We start from the raw sequence: 22267 nt of genomic DNA, 5'->3' as shown, positions 1-22267 counted from the left end.
TTATGAGGTGAAGTCTTTGCCCAAGGTCATCGGTCAGTGTATGACAGAGACAAGGGGCACACCTTAGATGGTGTGATTTCAGAGTCCTTCTCTTGACCACCCAGATACTCCCTTGTGTGATATCTCACAGCCGTGGAAAAAGCGAAAAATGAAGGACTATGTGACAGGAAAGAAAGTCTGATGCACTGATTGAGCGATTGGGTGAAAATTATCTGGGAAAGGGAATATTCCCATGGCTTGAAAAATCATAATACAACCAGCAATGGATGCTAAAGCCATTGGGTGAAAATTATCTAGGAAAGGGAATATTCCCATGGCTTGAAAAATCATAATACAACCAGCAATGGATACTAAAGCCATTGGGTGAAAATTATCTGGGAAAGAGAATATTCCCATGGTCTCAAAGCTCACCCCAAAGACTACTTATTAATTAGAAAACAATAAATACGGTAACGTCAAGGAGAGCTCTGGCAGAAATCACCTTAGCCAGGTGAACTGGTCACGATGATGTGGTCGGACCACTGATGTGAGGCAAATACATGAGATGTCTACCTGGAGCTAAGCATGAGGGAAACAGTCAGACAACTGTGAGATACTCTATAAAACAAATGGGTTAGATTCTTAAAAAAAAAGTCAACATCACAGAAAACAGTTTTGGTTCAGGTTTAAAGAGACATAACCAGATTCAATGCATGTCATGTAATTGAATTCTAGATAAGGGAAAACAGCTATAAAGAGTACTTTGGGCAACCAGGGGTATTTGAATTGGGACTATATATTAGATAATATTACTTTATCAGTGTTGACTTCCACAGTGATAATGGTGTTATAGTATACTTTTGAAGAAGACAGTCTATGAACTTAGGAGATATATGCAAAGTATGTCATGATGTCTGCAACTTACTTTCCCATGATTCACATGATTCAGAGACAAAAACTGAACACACATCCATAACACACAAATCCATATTTACAATCTCTCCATGTGTGTATGTATCTGTTCACGTGTGTATTTGGGTAAACATCTGGTAACTCTGAGTGAAGATTATATGTATTCACTGTACTATTTTTCCATTTTCCTATAAATCTGAAGTTTATCAAAAGAAAAGTAGGCAAAAAAGTGAAGATATTTGTTTGAAGAGTCATAAGGCAAAAGAATTGCTATGCTCTGATATCAGCTAGATAAAAATTCTATTTTTGGACAAGAACTAAGAACATTAAAAATAAAAGCAATTGGGCTTCCCTGGTGGCGCAGTGGTTGAGAATCTGCCTGCCAATGCAGGGGACACAGGTTCGAGCCCTGGTCTGGGAAGATCCCACATGCCGCGGAGCAACTGGGCCCGTGAGCCACAGCTACTAAGCCTGCGCGTCTGGAGCCTGTGCTCCGCAACAAGAGAGGCCGCGATAGTGAGAGGCCTGCGCACCGCGATGAAGAGTGGCCCCTGCTTGCCGCAACTAGAGAAAGCTCTTGCACAGAAACGAAGACCCAACACAGTCAAAAATAAATAAATAAATAAATAATTAATTAATTAAAAAAAAGATCTAGTCTCTCAGCAAGTTTGATGATTATTAAATAAATAAATAAATAAATAAATAAATAAATAAATAAAAGCAATTAATATGTTAAGATGAGACTTTTGTCTTTTGTTTAAATTGCTCTTGTAATATTTAAAAAATCAATCATGATAGCTACAGATGGCAACAAAGTTGCTTAATAAATTTTGCACTAGCGTAAATCAAATCACCTGTTGGTCATTCACTACAGCCACATTCTTTTTAAGGGTAATGTTTACTATTCTAAACACAAATCTTAATGCAACATGACATTCATTTCACAATTTCCTCTCAATGGACTTTAGCGGATAAATTAATACACCATTCCTCCCTGGATTTAAACCTGATTTTCAGGTCATTTGTTCCCAGGACCACTACAAGCTCTGTTGTTGGAGATGTTGACTGCCCTTGCCCACCCAGCACGGTCCCAAGGGACCCCATGAACACAGGACTTACTTTTCAGACACTGAGATTCTCTGCAGGTGGGTGGCAGTTAGGCACCCGGGGCAACGCGGCATCGTCCCTGCTGGAAATGGCCCATTATTGCCCCAGTGAATGGTGTGAGATCACAGACCCTGAGAACTCTGGAAAAGACAAGAATAAAAGAGAATATTCACATTCCATTAAAAGTGAGAATTTAAAATTTAAGATTTTTTTAATATTTTAAAATTTGTATATTTCAAATTTTAAAATGATTTAAAATATTTGGTATGAACTTGAAATGGTCTTTTAAAAATTTTTAATTAACTTTGAGAAATAATTTACATACAATAAAATACATGTATTTTAAGTTTATAGATTTTGACAAAATGTATACAACTGTGTAACCACCACCACAATCAAGATAGAATTTGAACTTGAAATGGTCTTGATAGTGAATCTCCCTCCTTCACACACCATCCCACCCTTTAATTTTTAAATAAATACAGGGATTAGGAGGTAGGTCAGGATAAATGGAAAAGTCTCCCAGGCGGGTGTTGACTCACAGAAGTGACTGTGGGGTCAGAGCCATGAGAAGTTCACGAGCTATGCTGATGTTCCAGGGCAGGTGCACAGAGCGGCTCACAGACAGAACCCCGACTTCTTTTTTTTTTTTTTTTTAAACATCTTTATTGAAGTATAATTGCCTTACAATAGTGTGTCAGCTTCTGCTTTATAACAAAGTGAATCAGTTATACATATACAATATGTTCCCATTTCTCTTCCCTCTTGCATCTCCTTCCCTCCCACCCTCCCCATCCCACCCCTCTAGGTGGTCACAAAGCACCGAGCTGATCTCCCTGTGCTATGCGGCTGCTTCCCACTAGTTATCTATTTTACATTTGGTAGTGTATATATGTCCATGACACTCTCTTACCCTGTCACATCTCACCCCACCCCCTCCCCATATCCTCAAGTCCATTCTCTAGTAGGTCTGTGTCTTTATTCCCGTCTTGCCACTAGGTTCTTCATGGCCTTTTTTTTTTTTTCCCTTAGATTCCGTATATATGTGTTAGCATACTGTATTTGTTTTCTCTTTCTGACTTACTTCACTCTGTATGACAGACTCTAACTCCATCCACCTCATTACAAATACCTCCATTTCATTTCTTTTTATGGCTGAGTAATATTCCATTGTATATATGTGCCACATCTTCTTTATCCATTCATCTGTCGATGGACATTTAGGTTGCTTCCATGTCCTGGCTATTGTAAATAGAGCTTCAATGAACATTTTGGTACATGACTCTTTTTGACCTATGGTTTTCTCAGGGTATATGCCCAGTAGTGGGATTGCTGGGTCGTATGGTAGTTCTATTTGTAGTTTTTTAAGGAACCTCCATACTGTTCTCCATAGTGGCTGTATCAATTTACATTCCCACCAACAGTGCAAGAGTAGAACCTCGACTTCTGACATCCCAGGAGAACCTCACGTGGCACAGTCCACGGGGAATCACAAAGTTAGGAAGCTGTTCATCATCCGTGCCGGGATCGTGATGTGATCCTCAGGGAATTTAAGAGGTCAGCCTCATGACCACTCCTCATTCCTGGTGGGGTGCACCAGGCTCCAGTGTGGGGTCAAAGTGTCATTGATAGCATCCTGAGTCAGGAGGGTCCCTGTGGACCACACCTCAGTCCAGGTGAGTGCAAGGTGATCCCCAGTGGTGATGGGGGCAAGTGTTATGAACAGCATATTGATGCCTGAGATCCACTTGCTTATCTGCAATGTGGGGTTTTCTTGCAGGCATCAGACCCCCAGGATGCTTGTGAGCTAGGAGGGCCATGACTGAACAGGTGAGGGGAAGCAGCTGGGTCACCTCTGTGCACCCTACAGAGACTATACCACATGGGGTACAGGGACTGTGCTTTCCTCCTTGTTAACACCCAGGTTCCAGGTGAAGTCTGAGGATCTCACCTGCATCTAGGGATTGCCCCTGTCAGGGGGTGTGCCCAGAGCCTGGGGATGGCCTATCCTGTCCCTGCAGGTCCTGAGCCTCCAGACCCCCAGCTGGTTTCTCCTTTGACCTTTCCCATCCACATGGATAAATCACACATCTTCATAAACCTAGCTGAATTCTTAAACAGACATGGGAAGACACTAAATGCAAAAGAATGAGAATCAGTAGCCAAAACAATCTTGATAAAGAAGAACAAAGTTGAAGGTCTCGCATTTCCTGATTTTGAAACTTACTACAAAGCTATAATCATCAAAACAGTGTGGTCTGGGCATAAAGACAGCTATATAGACAGATCAATGGGATAAAACAGAGAGTCCAGAAATAAACCCTTGCATATATGGTCAAGTAATTTTTGACAAGGGTGTCAAGACCATTCAATGAGGAAAGGACAGTCTTTTCAATTAACAGTGTTGGGAAAACTTGGATATCCACACATGAAAGAATGAAGTTGGGCCCTTACCTTACACCATATATAAAAATTATCTCAAATGGATCAAAAAACCTGTATGTAAGGGCTAAAAGTATAAAACTTTTGGAAGAAAACATAGAGGAAAATCTTCATGACGTTGGATTTGGCAATGATATCTCGGGTATGTCACCAAAAGCACAAGCAACAAAAAAATTGGAACTCATCAAAATTAAAACCTTCGTATCAAATGATACCAACAACAGAGTGAAAAGGCAACCCATGAGATGGGAGAAAATATTTGCAAATCACATACCTGATAAGTGATTAATATCCAGAATATATAAAGAACTCCTACAACTCAACAGAAAACCCAAACAACCCAGTTTAAAAATGGGTAAGAACTTTAATAGCCATTTCTCCAAAGAAGATATACAAATGGCCAATAAGCAAATGAAAAGATGCTCAACATCAGTAATCACTAGAGAAATGCAAACTGAAACCACAATGAGATATCACTTCATAGCCATTAGGATGATTATTAAAAAAAAAAAAACAAACAGAAAATCACAAGTGTTGGTAGGGATGTAGGGAAATTGGAACCCTTTTCCATTGCTGGTGGGAATGTAAAATGGTACAGCCTCTATAGAAAATAATATAGTGGTTCCTCAAAAACTTAAAGAATTACCATATGATATAGCAATTCTACTTCTGGGTTTATCTGTTCAAGCAGAGACTTGAACAAATATTTGTACAGCCTTGTTGACAGCAGAATTATTCACAATAGCAAAAAGGTGGAAGTAACCCAAGTACCCATCAATGAATGAACACATAAACAAAATAAGGTCTATCCATACAATGAAGGAAATTCATTTAAGCGATATCATATATTTGTCTTTCTCTGTCTGACTTACTTCACTCAGTATGACAATCTCTAGGTCCAACCATGTTGCTGCAAATGGCATTATTACATTTTTAAAAATATTTATTTACTTATTATTTATCTGGATGCACTGGGTGTTAGTTGCAGCAGGCGGGTTCCTTAGTTGTGGCTCCAGGGCTCCTTAGTTGTGGCTCGTGGGCTCTTTAGTTGTGGCATGTGAACTCTTAGTAATGGCATGCATGTGGGACGTAGTTCCCTGACCAGGGATTGAAGCTGGGCCCCCTGCATTAGGAGCGCAGAGGCTTATCCACTGCGCCACCAGGGAAGTCCCCTCATTCTTTTTTTATGGCTGAGTAATATTCCATTGTATATATGAACCACATCTTCTTTATCCATTCCTCTGTTGATGGACATTTAGGTTGCTTCCATGTCCTGGCTACAGTAAATAGTGCTGCAATGAACGTTGGGGTGCATATATCTTTTCAAATTATGTTTTCTCTGAATCTATACCCAGGAGTGGGACTGCTGGATCACAAGGTAGTTCTATTTTTAGTTTCTTAAGGAACCTCCATATTGTTCTCCATGGTAGCTGTACCAGTTTACATTCACACCAACAGTGTAGGAGGGTTCCCTTTTCTCCACACCCTTTCCAGCATTTATTGTTTGTAGATTTTTTGATGATGGCCATTCTGACCAGTGTGAGGTGATACCTCATTGTAGTTTTGATTTGCATTTCTCTAATAATTAGTGATATTGAGCATCTTTTCATGTGCTTTTTAGCCATCTATATGTCTTCTTTGGAGAAATGTTTATTTAGATCTTCCAAAATGTAGAAAACAAACTTATGATTACCAGGAGGTAAGGAGGGGGAGGGATAAATTGGAAGATTGGGATTGACATATGCACACTACTATATATAAAATAGATAACTAATAAGGACCTACTGTATAGCACAGGGGACTCTACTAAATACTCTGTAATGGTCTATATGGGAAAAGAATCTAAAAAAGAGTGGATACATGTATACATATAACTGATTCACTTTGCTGTACACCTGAAACTAACACAAGATTGGAAATCAACTATACTCCAATAAAATTTTTTTAAAAAAGGAAGGAAATTCTTACACTTGTTACAACATGTATGAACCTTGAGGACATTATAAGTGAAATAAGCTAGTAATAAAAGGACAAACATTGTATGATTCCACTTACGTGAAGTAGCCAGAGTAGTTAAATTCTTAGGGGCAGAAAGTAGAATGGAAGTTGCCAGGGGCTGGGAGATGAGGAATTGTGAGTTAGGATTTAATGGATAAAGAGTTTCAATGGGGGAAGATGAAAAAGTTCTAGGAAGGGATGGTGGTGATGGTTGCACAACAATGTGAATGTACTTAATACTACTGAATGGACACTTAAAAGTGGTTAAAATGGTACATTTTATCTTATGTACATTTTCCCACAATAAAATATTTTCAAAATAAACAAACACACAAAAGAATGAGAATCAAATTAAAGATTGTTCCATTGGCCACACAGCATTCAAAGACAAATATATTTTAAGACAGGGGGTGAGGGGAGTAAAATTTGGAACCTAGGATTATATGGACAAAAGGTGATGTTATGTTTGCAGACACACAGAGGCTCAGAAAATTCATTGTCCACAGACACCTGAAAACATTTACAGAGAAAATACTCAAATAAAAAGAAAAATAAATCCAACAGGAAAAGGTGAGATACAATAAGCAATGGTGAGTTAAAAGAAATGGTAATTTAGTATTTATTGAGATTATTAATCAACTGATTGTTATTAAAAACTAAAGGTTAAAAATAAAAGGACAAAGTGAGTTATCTTATTCTAAGATTAAAAATGGAAATCTTAAAGTAATATTAATAGTCAACAAAATAAAATCAATGTGTAAGGCTAGTCTGACCTTATAAATTTACCACATTATAAATAAAAGAGAAAAATCAGATGACCATTTCAAAAGATATACACTGATATAATTCAACATTCATTCATGATAAAAGAAAATATCTCTTAGCAAAGTAGGAATAGAAAAGAAGCTCTTTAACCTGATATAGGATATCTTTCCAAAAATGACTACAAATATTACACTTAATGGTGAAATGTTGAATAATGCTAACTGCCTTTCCTTTAAGATCAGGAATAAGATAAGGTCACACTATCACCACTGAAGGTCACCAATCTCCTGGAAGTCTTAGTCAGTGCAGTAAGGACACATAAATAAGTTAACTAATTAAAATAAAAGGTATGAGAAGTTTAAAAGAAAGGAGAAACCTGTCATTATTTGTGGATAATATGACTTTATACATAGAAAATAATCTTGCTGATAAATTATTAGAGTTAATAAAAGCTTTCAGATATAAAATTAATACACAAAATCAATTCTGTGTGTATGAACCAGAAAGATTTGAAAATCAAGCAAAAAATGCCATTTATAATAGCATCAATATAAAGTATGCAGGACTGAATGCAACAAAAAGTGCACAGAAACCTCATGGAGATAAAGTAGGTCTGAATAAGTGGAGATATAGATTAGGAAACATTATACTTCTATAGGTTCAATATAATTACATTCAATATCTTAAAGGGCATGTGTGTAGGAGGGTATGGGGGGGTGTGCACATGCGTACGACTTGCAAATTAATTCCAAAGTGTATTTAGAAGCTCAAAGTCCAATGCACATCAAAGAAAAAGAGTGAGGTGGAGAAAGGCCCTACAGGGTAACCAGACTCATCACAAAATGACAGAAGTTAAGACAGCGTGTCATTGGTACAGGGATAGACACATAGAGAAGCAGCCCAGAATAGAAAACCTGAAAAAGGATCACATATATATGGACATTTGATACATGACAGATGATTTTACAGATCAGTTGGAAAAGAACAGACTTTGCACTATACAATGCTAAGACAAGTGATTATGCAAATTGAAATAATGAAATTGGACCCCCACCATACCAAAAATAAATTTCTAAGTTAAGGCTAAACTACATAAATTCTAGAAGAGAATACAGGAAATTTCTTATGACTTAGAGGAAGAATTTTTTAAATAAGACCAAACAAGAGCACACCATAAAGGAAATGAATGATAAGTATGGCTAAAATAAATTATAAACTGCTTCGCGTGAAAAGTATTAAAACTGTTAAGAAAGTGAGTAGACAGACCACATACTGTGAGGAGATATTTACCAAACATATCACTGATTAAGGAATGGTACTCAGATGATTTAAAGCATTCCTAAGATTTAATAAGAAAAGACAAACAACCCAATGGAAAAATGGGCCCTCGAAATAAGTAGAAATTTTGCAGAAATGCAAGAACAAAAAAGTGATAGACACGGAAAATATTCTGACAATCTAATTTTTATGACACTAAATGAAAAATAAGACCGCATAGAGATAATAGTTTATACCTACCAGACTGGGAAAAAATTTTAAATGAACAACGCCATGTATGGACAATAATATGGAGAAAATGTGACTTTCTTTTGATGCTGGTCAAAGGCAAACGTGGTGCAATTGTTTGTGGCGCAAACTGCATGTCCTGACCTAGATGTAATGCACTTGCATCCCAGGAACTCTCCCACACCCTTTGGTCCTCACACGCATGCACCAGAGGGCAGACACAAGCTCCTATGAGCACAGAAACCACCAGATGCTCATCAACCGCCGAATGGAATCCGAATTTCAGGGAAAATGAGTGCGTGGTGGCTACAGGCATCAACATGGCTGGATAGATAAACTATATTAAGGGAAAGAAGCAAGCCACAGAAGAATGCACACAATCCACTTATATAAAGTGCAAATAGCAGGCAGATCCAGGCACTGTTTAGCTAGGCAATCTAGATGGTCCCGGACTTATGATGGTTCCACTTACATTTTTTCGACTTTAAGATGGTGTGATGTTTATATGCATTCAGTAGAAACCGTACTTCAAAATTTAAAAAAATTTTAATTTTATACTGAAGTATAGTTGATTAACAATGTTGTGTTAGTTTCAGGTGTACAACAGAGTGATTCAGTTATACATATACATGTATCTATTCTTTTTCAAGTTCTTTTTCCATTTATGTTATTACAGAGTATTGAGAAGAGTTCCCTGTGCTATACAGTAGGTCCTTGTTAGTTATCCATTTTAAATATAGCAGTGTTTACATGTCAATCCCAAAATCCCAATCTGTCCCTCCCCCCATCCTTTCCCCTGGGTAACTGTAAGTTCGTTCTGTAAGTCTGTGAGTCTGTTTCTGTTTTGTAAATAAGTTTGTATTTTTTTTTTTAGATTCCCCATATAAACGATATCATATGATTTTTGTCTTTCTCTGTCTGACTTACTTCACTTAGTATGATAATCTCCAGGTCCATCTGTGTTGCTGCAAATGGCATTATTTCATTCCTTTTTATGGCTGAGTAATATTCCATTGTATATATGTACCACATCTTCTTTATCCATTCCTCTGTTGATGGACATTTAGGTTGCATCCTTGTCTTGGCTATTGTAAACAGCACTGCAATGAACATTGGGGTGCATGTATCCTTTTGAAGCATGTTCTTCTCTGGATATATAGCCAGGACTGGGATTGCAGGATCATATGGCAGCTCTTGAATTTTGATCTTTTCTCAGGCTAGCGATAAGCAGTACGATCCTCTCTCGAGATGCTGGGCAGTGGCAGTGAACCACCCCATCACGAGGGTAAACAACCGATATACTTACAACCATCTTGGACCCAGACAGCCATTCTGTTTTTTGATTTAAGTACAGTATTCAATAGATTGAGATATTCAACCCTTTATTATAAAACAGGCTTTGTGTTAGAGGATTTCGCCCAACTATAGGCTAATATAAGTGTTTTGAGTATGTTTCAAGGAAGCTGGGCTAAACTATGATTTTTGGTAGGTTTAGGTGTATTAAATGCATTATTTATTTGTTTATTTATTTATTTATTTTTGGCTGCTTTGGGTCTTTGTTGCTGTGCACAGGCTTTCTCTAGTTGTAGCGAGTCGGGGGGCTACTCTTCATTGCAGTGCACAGGCTTCTCATTGCGGTGGCTTCTCTTGCTGCGGAGCATGGGCTCTAGGCACGTAAGCTTCAGTAGTTGGGCCACACGGGCTCAGTAGCTGTGGCTCGTGGGCTCTAGAGCGCAGGCTCAGTAGTTGTGGCACATGGGCTTAGTTGCTCTGCAGCATGTGGGATCTTCCTGGACGAGGGCTCGAACCCGTGTCTTCTGTATTGGCAGGCGGATTCTTAACCACTGCGCCACCAGGGAAGTCCTTACATGCATTTTTGACTTGGGATATTTTCCATTTACAATGGGTTTATTGGGATGCAACCGCATCATAAGTTGAGGGAGATCTGTGTAAACATAGGTGATTTAGGACAGGGGTGACCTCTGTGGGTCGGGGACGAGGGACATCCATGAATTCTGGAGTACAATCGTGTTCCTCCTGTGTGATGGGTGCATGGCTGTGTATTTTGTTCTCTAAACCATTCACATAGTTTGCAATGCACTTTCTTTGTCCATATGCTATTGTTTATAATAAAAAAAAAGAGAAAGAGAACAGTCATATGCAGAGCAAAAAATCCTAAAAGGTCCTTATGAAAAAGACTAATAACAAAGGTATAGGAATCATCTGAAAAACCTATAAAACTCCACTGAAAAACATGAATGAACACCCAATAAAGGGAGAATATTTCCTGGACAAGTAGACAGACAGTACTGCAATATCAATTAGCCTGTAATTAATCTTTAAAAGCAGTAGAATCTCAACAAATTTTGCAGCAATCTTAAAAAGCCACTTCTAAGATTCCTAGAGAAGGAATGCCAAGGCCAGGTGAAAGAGAAGAGGGCTAGTTGTACCAAATTTTAATTTTACTGACTTGCTTCGGACCACGAACCTGTCAGTGTAAAACACCCAGTGGTCTGGACAAACAACCAATTTGTTTCTCAATACATTTGGGCCCAAGACGAAAGAAGAAGTAACCAGGCACTAAACTGAGTTGCAGAGGCAGACCCGCTAGCGGACAGCCTGGGCACAGCCCTGGCATCCTTGGCGCTGGGTCCTGGAGCCTACAGAAGCCTGTGCCAGGCATGTGGGTGGGTGGAAAGGGACCCACAGAAGCGGGACCACATGGGGCTGATCAATTCTGCTCTCAAGCCTCCACAGAGAGAGGTGCCTTTGTCTGAAGTGCCAGGTGGGATAAAAAGTCTCCCACAATAATATTTCAGAATCAGGTAGGCGAACTACTGAGTACTATTGAGTATTATATATAGAATGGATAAACAATAAGGTCCTACTGTATATAGCACAGGGAACTATATTCAATATCCTGTGATAAACCATAATTGATTGAAAGAAAAAAAATATATATAAAATGAATCACTCTGCTATACAGTATAAATTAACACAGCATTGTAAATCAACTATACTTCAAAAACATAAATTTTAAATTTTAAATAATTTCTCCCCCAGGTTCATCATCCACTTCATGCTAGTGGATGGCATAGGAACTCTAGCAGAGGTGATGATTATGATTTTTCACTGCAGCTCCTATTTACTGAGCACGTACTACACACAAGGTACCAGGCTGAATGCATCACAGGATTTCTTTTATTCCCACAAGAACCCCGAGAGGGAGGTCTCCCGTCCCGGCTTGAATGTCTGTTCTTCATGAAGCTTCTCTGTGCCTTCCAGCATCTCCTGGGCTCCCAGAGCCTGTGCTCCTCGGATGCCTGGCTCGCTTGCTGTAAAAACGCAGGGCCCTCCTCCACACATAACCTTCACCCACATGTGTTGGGACAGGCTTTATTTCTTAGCCTTCCTAAGAGCTTTAAAAGAAAAGTGAATTTCTATGAAACGGGCTTTAATTCACACTGACCACTCAGTTCTTCTGCCACTCAGGAAGGCACAGAAAAAATGTGGAGGCCTCAGTCCTCCTGGAACCCAGTTTGATTTCCAGTTCTCTAAGGGAATCAAAACTTGCAGCATGTCCTGGCTAAAGTTTCAAGAAATTTAAATTCAGGAAAAGTCTGTAACAACTTCTGGAAACAAAAGGGGGATTCTCTTTTTGTACCGTAAGATATTGCAAGCACAAAATATGTCTGTAATAAATTATGTAAAGATTTGGGAGGCTGAAGTGCTTTTCAACGTGCAAGTTCCTCTAGAGAGAAATGCAAGAACATTGCAGTGATTTAAAAACAAGTTTAGATCAAGAACACAGCGAGGGGAGAGAAAGGTTATCAGCCAAAAGGAAGGGTGTTGATGCTTTGCATGCACTTTAGTCCTGGAAGACAAGTTTCTAAAATCAAATAGCCATTTTAGACCTGTATTGCTGTCTTGAAAGGCAGGATGTGGCTGGCTTGGACACCGTGATGGTGAGGCCCTGGGAAGCCACTTCAACTCCGCTTCATCTATTACCACGGGCTTGGGCTGTTCCAAGGGTCCTGGTAGAGACCGATGGGGAGGGCCATCTGAAAATACTCTGGGGACGGAAGGGGGCTCACAGCTGTAAGGTGACATTATTCTAAAGTAAAAATATATGCACAGAGAGGGGCTAAAGATGAAAGAAGACCAGGCACGCTCCCAGGCCTGACTGCTGGCAAACAGCAGGTAAAAATGAGCTGCGGTCACCCAGTAGGGTAGCCAGGCTGCCAGCTGCCCAGAGGCTGCCCGATAGACTCCAGGTGGCCCCAGGGAGGTCACCACGCACAGGGGCTCTCTGGCCTCCCTGGGGGTGGCCTCTTCCCTCAGACCACCCAGACCCTGGTGCCTCCCACTCCCACCTAGGTTCTGCTGTGTTTTTAAATCGGGTTCCCCTCTACTTATCCTAACGCCCCTCTGTCCTTCACAAGCCAGGGTCCCTTCAAGTCCCTTATCCTGCAAGAAATCTTTGCTGATCATTCAACCAGCACACTTTCACTGACCACCTACTTTGCGAGGAGCCGCGGGAGGTGGGGTAGAAATAAAGCAGGTTGGATCATTTCCCTGAAGACCCTGTGCCTTGAAACAGGAGAGCGGCTGGGAGAGCAGGACCTGCAGGGAAGTCTGCTCCCTGCTGAGCCTCAGGGGCCCAGAGAAGAGAGAGGAGATGCTGGGCGTGGAACCTACACCCTGAGGAATTCCCAAGAGAAGGGGCAGGGACGTGGTATTTATTGAGTGACTGCTCTGTGCACCTGGACTAGGTGTTCATGAGTTCCCTCAGGGCATTCTCACGGCTGCAGCTGAGGAGGGGGCTCAGCGGGGGGGGGGGGCACAGACCTCTCCTTCCACCGCCCTGGAGGAGAATTCTCAGCAGCGTGAACTGCGCCTGCAAAGATGATGCCCTGCATGCTTCCTGACCCCCCTGCCAACCCCTCTCAGCTCTGAGATGGATAATACTTTTTCTTTCAGCTTTTTCCCCCTACTTGCTTTAAACTGCCTAAGCACACTCACCATGTGAACTTCACACCAACCTTGGGGCCCACTGGTGGCTCAAGGTGACACCAGGATTTCAGAGAGGCCCCCTTCCCTCTGCCCTGCCTGTTTCCCAAGGCAGCTTCTCCTCATCCTTTGGCTTTAATGCTTCCTCCTCAGAGAGGCCTCCCAGGACCACTCTTTATAAAGGATACGCCCCGACCTTTATCCTCAATTACTCACCCTCTCTATTTTCTGTGGATAATCTACAATTACCCTGTTTATCAGTTTACTCATATGTGGGTCAGCGACTATCACTAGGTGGGTGTCCCAGGAGGGCTATGACCCGGGTCACCACATGGGGACACTGCATGCAGGCCAGAGGGTTTGCTCTGGGCCTAGGGCTCCATCTAGGATGCCAGCTGCTTTCCTGGTGGGCTCTGCCGGGCTGGAAGGCATCAGGACAACCCATGGGCGCCCATCTTTGTAGGATCTGAAATGACTCTCTCGGCTCTGCAGAATCACTCCTATACCCTGTTCATGCTGCACCAGGTTCATGAAACTGGCCCTGAGCAATCTGCCCTTGACAGTTTTCCTTTCCTTTAACAATCTAAAGCATTTCCAGTGGGTGCGTCCCAATTTCACATTTCCACTGTTTATTACCTTGAAATTTCCCCTACTTTTTTCAAAAGTCGAAGCCTTGCTTTTCCAACTCAGAGCCAGAGTTTCATCCTTGTAGGAAGGGTACAGGAGGTGCTCAGTGAATGGCAATGAAGAAACCCCCCAACTTCTAACAAGATGTGTCAGCATCCTTTACATGGGTCCCACTCCAGTGGAAGCCACTCTGCTCCACCAACCTGGCTGTCAAAGCAGTGATATTGACGCAGCTGCCGGGAGACTGTACTCACCCGTGTTCCCCAGCTCTGCTCCCTGCAGCGTCACAGCACCCCACCTGATGGTCCGGAACCGAGGCCAGTCAGCTTGCTCAGGACCACACAGCAAAGCACCCAGCTGTGCCCAGCCACTCACTCCGTTCCTGCCCTTCCAGCTCTGTCATCCCTGGGGCATTGTTGTTTTTTGTTTGTTTGTTTGAAGGTGGCAACCTACAAGCATTTTATTATCAAAAGGAACAAAACGGGTCCAGCATGGGAAAAAGAGGGGGTCCTCCTGTCCCCTCAAGGGCAGTGGGCAAAGTAGACCCCAGGGTCTCAAGCAGGTTGGAATCAGACAAAAGTACAAAAGTGGTCACCGACCAGGCAATATTGACCTGCCAGATGTTTACCTCCTCATACACATCTAGGGCCGCCTGGAATTGGGCATGCATGAGGCTGCAGGGCATGCAGTGCCACTCTGCCCTGGAAAACCTGATACGGGGCCCTCTGAGACCAACTCACAGACAGAGGCAAATATCACACCTGCTGGTCTCTGGGTCCTAGCTGTTGCCTCTTGTCGCCTAGAAGTGAGCCCTTCAGCCCCTAATTGCTTCCCCCATGCCTGGATCTGGGTGTAGGACAGGGTCCGCGAAGGGAAAATGCCAGGCCAACCCTGTCGGGAGGAGCCCGCTGGACCAGGCTGTGCCTCCACGTGGCCGCAGAGGCCCAGGGTCTGTGATTTTAGGGCCTCAGGGGTGACTGCAGACCAGGTTTTGAGAAAATCAGACCTAGAGCTGCTTGAAGTTGAAGAGTCTTCTGTTTGACCTTGAAGCAGAAAAGGGATTTTTTGAGCGTCTCCAACATGCCAGCCACAGTCCATTTGCTCCATCCTTATATTTGACCGTAATTCTGTGCCACAGGGGCTAGCATGCCTACTTTAATGACCACCTCTCCTGGGCCTAGAGAAGTTAAGTAACCTGCCCAGGGTCACACAGCAGTAAGTCACCTAGAATCTGAATGCAAGGTCAAAGCTTTGACATTGTGCCTCTTCTTGAGATGCTCTGAGGTGCTAATGATATTTTATCCTGCTGTTGGAAGGCCATGGTCAGCTCATCCCCATGTTCCTGGAGCCCCAGAGGCGTTTTGCCTGCCTGAAGGTCCTTCTGTGATAACCAAGCCCACAGGCCTGTTACTGCTCCTCCAGAGAGGGCTTTGCTTGCTCTCCCAACAATAGCAGCCAAGCGTTCTTCTTTCCTAATCTCTCCCTTCTCCACCGGGGATATTTTCTATTTCAAAATGGTTGAAATTATATCGTGACAATTACATCTCTTATTCAAGATGAAATTTTTTTTCACATCAGGAATGAAAATGGTTACTCTCCTGTTCTTTATTAAACTGGGAAATTTTCACACGGAAGCTAAGCAGCGGAAACCCTTTTTATTCTAACATCTTGACCTTTATCAACCTTTGATACCTTTAATTTATGTTGTTTCCCTGGTATCGTGACCTCTGCTGGGAGACCGGCAAGAGCGGTGAGGCTCCCCGTTGTGACTGTCCCAGAGGAGGTGACCCTCCTTCAGGACCCCATCCTCCCACCCCAGCTCCTCTGCTTCCAGATGACCCGACCCACCTGCACGGAGCAGCGGTTCCCAAAGAGGGTGCCTGGACCACCGCATCAGCATCACCTGGAGATTTGTTAGAAATTAACGTTCTCAGGCTCCACCCAGAACCTGCTGAATCAGAAACCCCAGGGGGGCTGCCTATCGGTGTTTTCATGAGCCCTCCGGTTGAAGAACCACTAAGCTAGCCACTGCAGACCCCCTGGGCCTGGCCTCCACTCATTCCATCCCCTCTCTCTTCTCACGCAGTCTCAGAAACTCATCCTTTTTGTTTCCCAAGAGACCCACCTTCTGCAATTATCCCTTTGCCCCTCCCTTCCCAATACCTGCAAGCTCCTCCTCTCTGCTAGTTTTTTTCTCAGTTTGTTTCAAACATAATGGGGGGTGGAGTGGGGGCTCTTTTTGAAAAGGCCTCTTTTATTTGACCTCCTGTCCCATAGAGACAACTCCCTCCTTGCTGTATTACCTTGGCAACTTATTTATTCTTTTTATGCATCACGTTTTCCTTTCTAAAAGTAGGAGTAATAGTACCTGTTAAACAGATAAGGTTGTAAGAGTTTAATGAGATAACATTAATAGAGGGGATGTGCTGTGGGGATTAATTCCGGCCGTCTTGGAATCAGCCTCAGCTGTTTTGCTGATGTAAGAGATGTATCTTAATGCAGTGATGAATATTGACACATTTTTTTGATCCATGGGTCCAAGGTGAATTTCAGGGTGGGTTGGGCCAGCTTGTCAGCATTGTTTATGGATAACAGTGAGATGGGTGGTTTTTATCTAGTTTCAGTGAGGTGGAGGGAGGGCTGTGATGCTGAAGCTGGTCTTGTAGCAATAATGTGCCTCTGTGACCGGCGGGGTATAAGAAGTCCCAGCTGAGACTCCATTTGGGCTGCCTCATTTTGAGGTGTTCCTTGCAAACACCTATTATTCCAAGAGAGAAGTTACATCTGGCCTCCGCTGCAGGGGAGGCCAGTTGGAGGGAGCCTCTTCCCGGTAGGCAGCCTTTGGCTCCAAAGCAGTCCCGACCTTCATGTTTGTTGCTGTATTATATCCTTTCTCAGCAATAACCTGTAGACTCGTAAGTATTGTCATTTGGGGCCTTATGAGTCTTCTTTAGCAACAGAGTGCTGTCTGGCTGCCACTGTTAGTATAGGTGACATTACAGTTATTTTTCCTTCTGCCATGTTATTAAACACAATTCCTTGTTGAACTGCTCACAAGAATTATTGTACATTGCTCTCTTCATCCCTTCCTCCATTCTCTGCACTCCCATCTCCCCTACCCAACTCTGGATCTTGTCCCTACTACCCAACCGAAACCAGAGTCACAAAAGTCACCAAGTCACTAACCTTTCAGCCCTCAGTTTACACAACAGAACACAGCTGCCATCTGGAACTATTCTTTATACACAATACCATCATCCTTCATGATCTGATTCCTCTTCATCTCCCCTCTACTTCAGTTTCTCTCAATGATCCCTTTTTCCAACAAACTATGGGTGTTCTCCCAAATCTGTCCCTGGCTCAGCTCTCTCTTTCAGATAACTGATACATTCAGATGACTCCCAAGTTTCTTGTCTTGTTTTCTTTTCTACCCTTCAATTCACAAGTCCCTGAAAGTATGTCCACTTGTACACCTCACTGGTACCTCAAAGTCAAGAGAACTTATCTTCCTTGTAAAATGTGCCTGTTCACCAGATCAATCAAGATTTAAAAACTGGATTCTCCCTTCCCTTCTCCCTCTCCATCTCCATGGGCCCTTTAGGTGTCTCTCTTTCTCTATGAGTTAGTCTTTCCTCTCTTCTCTCTTTTCTTCTTTGTCTCTCACCTCTCCTCTTTTCTCCCCAACCTGGGCAACCATAAAATCCTGACATTGATAGAGAATGGCCTTCTTCCATTTTCCCTGCTTATTCTCTTGACAACACCTTCACTGGGCTATCCGACTTCATGCAGTGGTGTAACAGGATGGCTTGAAGAGTTGCCTCTGAGACCTCACACCTTGCCAACTTGAAGGTATAATGAGAAAGAAGAGATCTCCATCGTAGTCTCAAATGTCTCCAGGAAGATGTTTACTAATTACAAGTGGTAACTTTATACTAGAGACACTTGGCAGATACAAACTTAATCAAATGATCAAGGTTAATGCAATGGACTAAATGTTCACGTTCCGCCCCAAATCGTATGTTGAAAATCTAACCCCCAAGGTTATGAGGAGGTGAGGCCTTTGGGAGGTGATTAGGTCATGAGGGTGGAACCCTCGTGAATGGAACTGTGCCCTTATCAGAGACCCCAGCGAGCTCTCTCACTCTCTTTCGGCCATGTGAGGATACACAGAGAAGCCGGCAGTCTGCAAAATCTCTCATGAATATGGATGCAAAAATCCTTAACAACATATTAGCCAACAGATCAAGCATATATAAAAATAACTATACACCATGATCAAGCAGGGTTTATTTTAGGGATGCAATGCTGGTTCAGTATTTGACAGTCAAGTAATGCAGTCCACCATATTAACACACTAAGACGGAAAATTACATGATCATATAAAGTGATGCATAAAAAATTTGACAAAATTCAACACCCCTTCAAGGTAAAAATTCTGAGAGAAATAGGAATACAAGGTAACTTCCTCAATTTAAGAATGAGTATCGGGGGCTTCCCTGGTGGCGCAGTGGTTGAGAAGCTGCCTGCCAATGCAGGGAACACGGGTTCGAGCCCTGGTCTGGGAAGATCCCACATGTCATGGAGCAACTGGGCGCGTGAACCACAGCTACTGAGCCTGCGCGTCTGGAGCCTGTGCTCCGTAACAAGAGAGGCCGCGATAGTGAGAGGCCCGCGCACCGCGATGAAGAGTGGCCCCCGCTCGCCGCAACTAGAGAAAGCCCTCGCACAGAAACGAAGACCCAACACAGCCATAAATAAATAAATAAATAAATAAATAAATAAATAAATAAATAAATTTATTTAAAAAAAAGAATGAGTATCTACAAAAAACTACAACTAACATACTTAATGGTGAAAGTCAGAATGCTTTTCTTCTAAATTGGGAACAAAACAATGACACCTACTTTCATCACTCTTATTCAATATAGTGCTAGGTGTTCTAGCCAGTTTAACAGGTAAGAGAAGGAAATAAACAGCGTACATTGGCAGGAAGGAAAGAAAACTTCTGCTACTTCTAGATGACATGATGTTCTATGTAGAAAATCTCAAGGAATCTATAAAAACTCCTAGAACAAAGAAGTGCAGAAGGCAAGGTCCCATGATACAAAATCAACATACAAAAATCTAGTGTATTTCTCTATGTTATCAATGAACATGTGGACACTGAAATTAAAAATACAATATTATTTATAATTACTCATTTAAAAATGAATATTCAGTTTATGTACAGGACTTGTATTTTGAACACTACAAAATAATGATGAAAGAAATCGAAGATCTAAATAAATGAAAAAACACAATGTGTCCATGGCTTGGAAGACTCAACATGCTAATACTAATGTACTAATATGAAGGTGCTAATACTCTTCACATTGTTATACAGATTTAGTGCAATTCCTGTCAAAACGCAGCAAGTTTTTTTTGTAGATATAGATAAGATTATCATAATACTTAGGTGGAAAGGCAATGGAATGTGAATAGTTAAAACTATTTTGAAAAAGATGAATAAAGTGGGAGGAATCAATCTATACAATATTAAGGTTTACCATACAGCTACATGGTGAGAGAGACATAGAGACTGATGGAAAAGAATAGAGAACCCAGCAACAGATCCACACAAATACACCCAACGGATTTTTATCATGGATAAGAGAACATGCAGTAGTTTTCCTTTCCATTTCTAACAGAATCTCCCAGGTATCAGGAGATTACTTCCTTCTAGACTTTCCTTGCTCAGGTCAAGAACCCTTCAGACATGATCTGGCCCACAGGATAGAGAAGCCCAATGCCTTGACTAGTTGGGACCCGTTTCTCCCATTCTGTTTACTGTAGCTTCAGAAATTGGCATGAAGCTACTGGTTATGAAACAGCTCTTCTTAAAAAATTTATTTATTTAAACATTTTTTAATTTTAAATTTTTAAGAATTTATTTTATTTTATTTTTGTTGAATAGTTGATTTACAATATTATATTAGTTTCAGGTGTACAACATAGTGATTCAATATTTTTATAGATTATACTCCATTTAAAGTTATTATAAAATAATGGCTGTATTTCTCTATGCTATGCAATATGCCCTTGTTGCTTATTTATTTTATACATAGTAGCCTGTATATCTTAATCCCCTACCCTTATCTTGCTCCTCCTCCCTCCCCTCTCCCACTGGTAAACACTAGTTTGTTCTCTATATTTGTTTCTGTTTTGCTATGTTCATTTGTTTGTTTTATTTTTATATTACATATAAGTGAGAACAAAGAATATTTGTCTTTCTCTGTCTGACTTATTTCACCAAGCATAATACCCTCTAGGTCTACCCAAGTTGTTGCAAATGGCAGAATTTCATTCTTTTTTATGGCTGAGTAATATTCCATTGTGTGTGTGTGTGTGTGTGTGTGTGTGTGTGTATACACACAATGAGTAATATTCATATATATATATATATATATATATATATATATATATATATATATACACACATACACCCCACATCTTCTTTATCCATTCATCTGTTGATGGACACTTAGGTTGCTTCCATATCTTGGCTATTGTATACAATGCTGCTAAGAACACTGGAGTGCATGTACAGTATATTTTCAAATTACAGTTTTCTTTTTCTTTGGACATTTACCCAGGAGTGCAATTGCTGGATCATATGGCAGTTCTATTTTTAGTTTTTTGAGGAACCTCCATACTGTTTTCCATAGAGGCTGCACCAATTTACATTCCCACCAACAGTGAAAGGGTTCCCTTTTCTCTACTTGTTTTTTTTTAAATTGTCATTCTTTTTTTTTAAACATGTTTATTGGAGTATAATTGCTTTACAATGGTGTGTTAGTTTCTGCTTCATAACAAAGTGAATCAGCTATACATATACATATATCCCCATATCTCCTCTTGTGTTAAATAGCTGTTCTTTGTTTCTTTGATTTTATCTTTCAACCTAAATTTACTGTTCCATTATCATCAGTATTGAATTTCATTGGATTAGATTTAGCACACCACAACTCCTGTCTATCAGAAGTCATCTGGACTCCTTTTGGTTCCACTTGTTGGCCTAACTCTGCATGTTTGCCCACCCCTGCCCCATAGCATTTATGAAAGAGCTAGACAGGAAGGAAAACATGGCCTTACAGCAAACTACTAAAGACCGATTTCTAGGCTTAACTAAATGACTAACAGATAATGTGTTCTTTGGTCATGGCAATGGTAAATCAAGGTTACATTTTTCCATCATTATCATAGGACTGCCATGAGGCATTTATAAGAGCAGAGAGTTATAGCCTGAAGGGACCCTAGAAGTAATCTAAAATCCAACATCTTCATTTTATAAATGGAAAACTTGATCTCAGAGGTAAAGTGACTTCTCCACGATTAACAACAGGTAGTTGACAGTTTAGGGATTTGAACCCAAATCTCCTGATTCGAGTGCAGTTTTTTGTTTGTTGTTTGTGTGTGTTTTTATTTAACTGTTACATTATGCTACATCTTTACTAAGTGCACTGCAAAAATTCAGATGTATGATGTCTAGCATCTCCCCACAAAAACTCTATCCAGAGAGAAAATGAAGCAGGAACCTACACTCACCTGTAGCAACACCACTTCAAGTTGCCCTCCTTTCTTCTGGTCATCTGTCCCAGAACATTATGTTACTTGGACATCACTGCCATAATTTTGAAGAATCAAAATTTTTAAATAAATCTATTTATTTTATTTACTTTTGGCTGCGTTGGGTCTTTGTTGCTGTGCGTGGGTTTTCTCTAGTTGCGGCGAGCGGGGGCTACTCTTCGTTGCAGTGCGTGGGCTTCTCATTGCGGTGGCTTCTCTTGCTGCAGAGCACAGGCTCTAGGTGCGCGGGCTTCAGCAGTTTTGGCACACGGGCTCAGTAGTTGTGGCTCGTGGGCTCTAGAGCACAGGCTCAGTA

The 22267-nt window shown here is 41.3% G+C and overlaps 1 protein-coding gene across 1 annotated transcript in view; it reads right to left on the bottom strand.

Annotated features, from left to right (window-relative positions):
- Positions 1-22267, bottom strand: part of LOC103011999 (OTU domain-containing protein 7A) — a 386007-nt gene that overhangs the window by 189973 nt on the left and 173767 nt on the right. Inside the window, 1 exon segment of the mRNA XM_057543670.1 lies at positions 2011-2138. The gene's annotated coding sequence lies outside the window, so the exon portion shown is untranslated.

This window comes from Balaenoptera acutorostrata, chromosome 3, assembly GCF_949987535.1.
Source record: "Balaenoptera acutorostrata chromosome 3, mBalAcu1.1, whole genome shotgun sequence".
NCBI classification, from domain to species: domain Eukaryota; kingdom Metazoa; phylum Chordata; class Mammalia; order Artiodactyla; family Balaenopteridae; genus Balaenoptera; species Balaenoptera acutorostrata.
Note: the sequence above shows the minus strand (reverse complement) of the source record. Positions and strands in the feature narration are given on the sequence as shown.